Genomic DNA, 6,137 nt, shown 5'->3' on the forward strand with positions numbered 1-6,137 from the left:
CAAAATGTCGAGACACGCCCAAGCTCACATTATCAAAGAAAGTCTTGGTTCCACCCAGTTAATGGAATCAGCGCCAAGGGTTAATTTGTTCTTCTTTGGCCCAGATCCATCCTCCACCAGGTTTCAAGAAACTGGGTCAAGTGGTTTTTGGGTAATCCTGCTGAGAAACAGACAAACAGAAATAAAAACAGGTGGAGACATGATTTAGGAAGGGAATGCAGACATTTTAGCCCAACATACTGTCCATTATGAAGGAGAAAATGAATAACACAAAGCTGTAAATATAACATTACTAAATAAATCTGCCTTCATGTCTTTGACCTGTCTAACAGAGATGGTGTATCTCTAAAAGACTAAGAAGATCTTCGAGCCTGAGTTTGGCCGTTTCTTAAAAACTTGAATGAATTAGTAGGACATTGCTTTATCTGTGTTCATAATGAAACTGTGTGAATGGACTTCCTGTGCAGAACACATCAAACAGTGGAGCTCTGCCACCACTCACTGGGCAAACTGGATAACAGCAGCAGATGCAGCCCGACAGAGGATGGCGAGGAAGACGGGAAATAACCAGATTTCACACAAGATTTCTACATTGTTTGGTGAAGATTTCACTCACTTCTCTCATCTTCCATGAGAGTCACTCACTTTAATTTGAGATATGGCATCAAGTGTGGAGTCAGTGAACCAGATACACCCACAGCTCTGGAGCGTGTGTTTAAAAACTTGTGATGTGAAATGTGCAACAGGCAGCAACTGTATGTCTGACACTTGCGGTCCCACCGATGTCAGGCAGGTGTGGTTCTGACTTCATTTTGGAATCAGATGTGCAGTAACACAGCTCAAGGGCTGCGTTGCCCGAGCGAAGGCCCCGTTTCTCCTGTGCAATCGAATTAGTCGAGAACAACAAATTGCACTGAGAATTGAGATGCATCGGTTGTTAATGTGTGGCGAATGGGGAGCTGTAAAAATACATATTTCAAGGATCCTTTTACAGACTCAGAGTTCTTCATGTGGCTTTAAAACATGTGCTGAAGTCCCGCGCCAGACCGATGTTAATTTAAGAACATTTCCCAACAAACCTTGGAGGCCAGACAAACGCCGGCTGCAGTGTACAGCTCAGCATGACATTTGGACAACATTCACAAAACCTATCTGCAAGTCAATGAGAGCAACATGATACAGTGTTTTGGCTGCGGTGCTGTAACGATGTCAGACACATAGATCTATTGATAGATTTGATATTTTCAATTGGAATTTTAAAAGAAAAGATGAAAAAAAAGTGAAGAATGCAGCTGGCTGATGTAACTGTACACATGAGGGCCATAAAAACAAAGTGTGCACACACTGTGCAGATAAAACATGATGGAGCATTGCACATGTTTGCAAACAAGCAAAACACACGTAAAAGATATGTAATGCAGATGTGAAACATAGCAGTAAAACTTCATTTCTGGAGCCAGGACGGAGTGTGCGTGACTTCCATCAGGTTTAACGAGTCAGTAATACATTAACCTTGTGATGGATGGTGGCAGTATATGTGAGTGATGGCCACTGACATCATGAGGGTGTGAACTTTTAAAAAACTCTAAAGACAATGAAGCCTTATTTGGTGTCAGTGAATTACAGTATTCAACCCATGTCTAGGAAATGTCCACACAGGAAGAGGAAGTGCAAGTCAGACCGATTCGCGCCGTCTTTCAGAAGTCAGGTAGGTAAAAAAGCTTCTGGATGCAGCGCGTCTACAGAATATTGACATAATAAACACTGGAGGGATCAAACATAGATCAGCCTGTTAAAGTGACACCTCATCCACCTTCATCTTTCACGGCAGATCGTGCCAGTGCACACAAATAAACACACACGAGGCTCCGGGGGTCACAGGTCGTGTTTTATTGGGCTGTTTTCTTCCTCCCTGCATGTCGATCGAGTCGGAGTCTGAGTTTATCTGTTAGATATAGAGGAAGTGTGGTCGAACATTGTCAGGGGGACAAGACACTTTAATCCAGGCTGAACAACAGAATTAAAAATTGTGCATAAAGCAAACACCTGAACAGTTAACAGATGTGAAGGCCTCACAGATAATCATCCCTTTTGTCTTGGTTGAAACTGATTGTGACAAATTTACAATACATGGGTTTGCTTTTACACAAAACTTCATATTTACACATCTTTATTTTTGCTTGTTTTACATCCCAGGAAACATAACATGGTGTATGAAACTCAAACCCCAAACCTATTTTAACCTCTGGAGACATTTGGAAATCTGAAAAGAACAACATGCATCACGTTTTCCTGAGGTACAGTATTTGTTGACTGATAAAACATCAGGTTCAGGGGTTTTCTTGTCAATAAACATACCAACATACGGTATTAGCATCACAGTGAAGTACATCGATTTGCTCTCACACGAAAAGACGGTCAAAACATGCACTTTTATTTTGCTGTATTTATTGTGTATGACACTCAAAGCTCACATCTATGATGCAATGAGGTTTGAACAACATTTTCCATAAAGTTATTTTAACTTCTGGAGGCATTACACATATGATGCAAACCTGGAAATAACAATAAATGGAAGGTTTGGCTGAGAAATAATATTTTACATTGGGTTCAGACTTTATTGTAAATAAACATATTGACACACTGTGTAAGCATCTCTGTGAGGACTTTATGGATTAATGGATTACAGATATTTAGAGTCTTAAGGAATAAAATGATCTATCTGACCATAATAATATATGCCAAATTAATGTTTTTGTTTAATATGCAAAAGGTTTTGGAATTGTTAGATTATTTTAGATTAATAGATGATACAGTGATCAAGCTTTTTACTGTTACCACTCTGAGCTCTTTGCTCCTTGTCTATAAAACATCTCTTGCCTCTGTGTGTCCTCAGGTTCCTCGGTTGTGTGGATCATCCTCTGGAGTTGTCGCTCGCTGCGTGCAGTAACCCGGGATGACCTTGACTTGTAGACAAGTGACACCTCACTTGGGGTATTTGACAAACTGACACTCACTGAAACAGAGTGTCAAACTCAGCTTGTCAAATACACTAAGTGGGGGGCCTGATCTCGCGTTACGTCGACGGCGGCTCTGCAGAAGAAATGAACAAAAACCACACAAACCAAACCACAAGACCTGATACACAAAGATACAAGCTCTTTACACAAAGAGAAAAAGAGATGCCAGTCTGTTACCTGTCGCTGCTGAGGCAGAGGAGTCCGAGTGCTGCGCTCGTCTCTCCCCTCACAGGAGTTCACTGCGATGACACTGTGTGCACAAGACAACTCGTTTGACCATTGAGCCTCAGCGCCACAAAGAGGAAGTCAAAACAAGGAAGATAAGTGCAAAGCTAGCTCTCAGGAAATATGTGGAAATAAAGTGTCAACATGTCATGGTTGTGAAATGCCGTTGAAGGCTCTCGTGGCTCACAGCTTTGGAGATAATGGTTTGCTGAGATGAATTTGTCAGTTGAGCTCGACTTCCTCGGCTTCCTTTTATCTTACTACTCAGAATGATGTGCTTATGGAGCTTTATGCAAAGGTTCATGACACTGCAAATCAAGGGAGTAGCAATTCATTGACGACAAATTCATATCTGTCGTGCAAAGTGATGATTAAAATAGAAGATTTCCTCCCAATACAACCAGAATCCGCTTTATTGGCCAAGTATGTGAGCACATACAGGGACTTTGACTCCAGTTTAGCTTTGCTCTGAATGTACTTATAGTCAACAACATTAAGTCAAGAGTAGCAGCAAAATAAACAATAGACAATATTTACAAGAATGATGGATGAAGAATAGTCATAAAAATAAACAACGGACGATACAAAGAGTGATGAATGGAGAATGAAAGCGCCATGACCCAGCTTATCTGTATGTTTACACTGTACAAGTGGTGCAATGAAAAAGTGGTGCAAAGAAATAACAAAAAGATGAATTAGTACCTTGGGCTGTTTATTCTACACTGACAATATTTTCTTCTCTCATTTTGGACCATGTCTCCTCCTGCTCTGTTAACCGTCACCGTTCCTGTTCCAAGGACGAGCATCAGTGTTTGGTCTGCACCCCTGAGTGGTGGTCCGTCCACCACTTTAATCCCCCCCCCCGTGCAGGAGAGCCACGAGGAGTCAGGCCAAGAGAAGCAAGATCCCTACTGTTTTTTTTTAACTTCCTGTCAGACGACATAACCAGTCCACCCCTGCAACCATTTCATAACTTCACGAGGAATGTACAGTCAAAGTTAATATCATCACTTTTTTATTGACATATTATTTAACATCCTCATCATTTTAAACAACCAGAACGCACTCTGCTCAGTAACTTCCTCATGTCACAGTGGACCCGACGCACCGTGACTCACTCGCCTGACTTCCCTCTGCAGATACAGCTGTACTGTATGTAGAGCACATACCCTGAATGTACTGTATACTAAGTGTTCAGAGTGGCCTGCAGTGTGAGAGGAGTGTGGGAGGCTGAGCTGTGTCTGTGTGTGCCAGCCTAATTAAACAGGTTCTGCAGATCAGTGTTCTCAGGGAACATGTGGACTGTGATGAGCTCAGACAGCTGGGAGAGGCCAGAGAGGGTCGAAGGCCCAAACTGAGCTTGAATATTGGATAACAAGTCCCCCCACATCTATGAGTACAGTGTGCATGTTCTTTCCTTCACATGAAATGCACACTGCTCTGGACGTGAGCTAAATGCTAACATCCCGTCACTAATGCAGAAGACATGCAAATGCACAAGTAAGTGTCGTCTGCATCTGTGAAGCTAAGTTGCTCGAGGGTGAACACTACACAACCTCTACACCAGAGGTTTGAGGAGCAGCCTTCAGGGGAGGTTCACTATCATTCTTTCAAATGGTTCGATTTTCAGCTCCACCAGCAATGTCACTTTTTCATCTGCATTTGTTTGCTTGTTTGTTTGAAAGCAAGAAAATGAAAAAAAAAACTACAGGATTGATTATCTCACGACTTGGTGGAAGGATGTGGTATGAGTCAGGGAAAGATCTATAAGATTTGGGTGCAACAGATCCAGGATATTTCACTTTCTTTAACAGTTAAGGTGTTATTTTTTTGACATTTTCACTTATTTCACTGGGAATAATTCATGGATCTTGTGCAATTAGGTGCCGCTTGATTGAATTTAAGGGGACTGTAGGGCCTTGGTTGATGTATGGTGGAGTATCATTCTCATTTATTTATTTGTTTGTCAACAGGATTATGCAAAAAAACCAGAATGGATTTTTACATAACTGAATTAAAGGATGGGACATGGGCCATGAAAGAACCCAATAAGCTTTGGTGCGGACCCGGATCCAGGATTTTCTTTCACTTTCTTAAACATTGTGAGATCGGATGTTTTTCAATATTTCTCAAAGAAATGATTAATGGGTGTTGATGAAAACCCTAATGAACCATGTTTAGAGGACTGATATCCAGTAAGAGCAATTTGGTGCAGATCCAAAGAAAAACCCTGATCTAATCAATTTTAATGTGATTTCATAGGGGAGTGTTGCTTTGGCAGAGGCGATTCTAAAGCCAACTGACATCAGCTTAACTTCATATTTAACTTTCAGAAATGAGGATGTACTGTATTTATCAAAATGTTAAACTCTTCTATTAACATGCACATGATTTTATAGATAGGCACTGAGGTGCAGATTGTGAAATGTTTGTGCTGGTTCCCAGGTTGTACTAGTAAACAGTGTTGAACAAGATAGTTGAAAATTTGATATGAAGCTTTTAGAGTAAAGGGTATTTTAGGGATGTAGGGGCCTATCTGAAAACATGAAGATGAACGGCAGCTATTTACAGGGCCATTCTACATCTAATGTGCGTTGTCTTCTCACAGTCAGTTTCATGAAAGCTTATCTCGAAGCAGCAGCTCAGCGTGTGAATCATTTCAACACCCCTGTTAGGCCAGTAATACCACACATTTTGGGGAAGTGGGAGATGAAAAAAACATCACCTCCCTTTGGTGTTGAGAAAGAAATGGTTGGTTTTGATCAAGTACTTGTACAATAACTACCTCAAACTACCTTCACCTGAAATATTCAGCCACCACAAAGAGGGAAGTGCTGCTCACATCCTGAGAGAAATGAGCTTCAGTTGTTTTAACGTACTAATGACACGACT

General features: G+C 41.2%; 1 long non-coding RNA gene across 1 annotated transcript; it reads right to left on the minus strand.

Annotated features, from left to right (window-relative positions):
• Positions 1 to 1,872: 1,872 nt before the first annotated feature.
• On the minus strand, positions 1,873 to 3,241 carry LOC117774253. Its single transcript, XR_004616046.1, has 2 exons — positions 3,198 to 3,241; positions 1,873 to 3,093 (listed from the first exon to the last, which is right to left on the minus strand). It is a non-coding gene; the product is annotated as an uncharacterized LOC117774253 (long non-coding RNA).
• Positions 3,242 to 6,137: the final 2,896 nt, after the last annotated feature.

Source organism: Hippoglossus hippoglossus, chromosome 14 (genome assembly GCF_009819705.1).
Source record: "Hippoglossus hippoglossus isolate fHipHip1 chromosome 14, fHipHip1.pri, whole genome shotgun sequence".
NCBI lineage: Eukaryota > Metazoa > Chordata > Actinopteri > Pleuronectiformes > Pleuronectidae > Hippoglossus > Hippoglossus hippoglossus.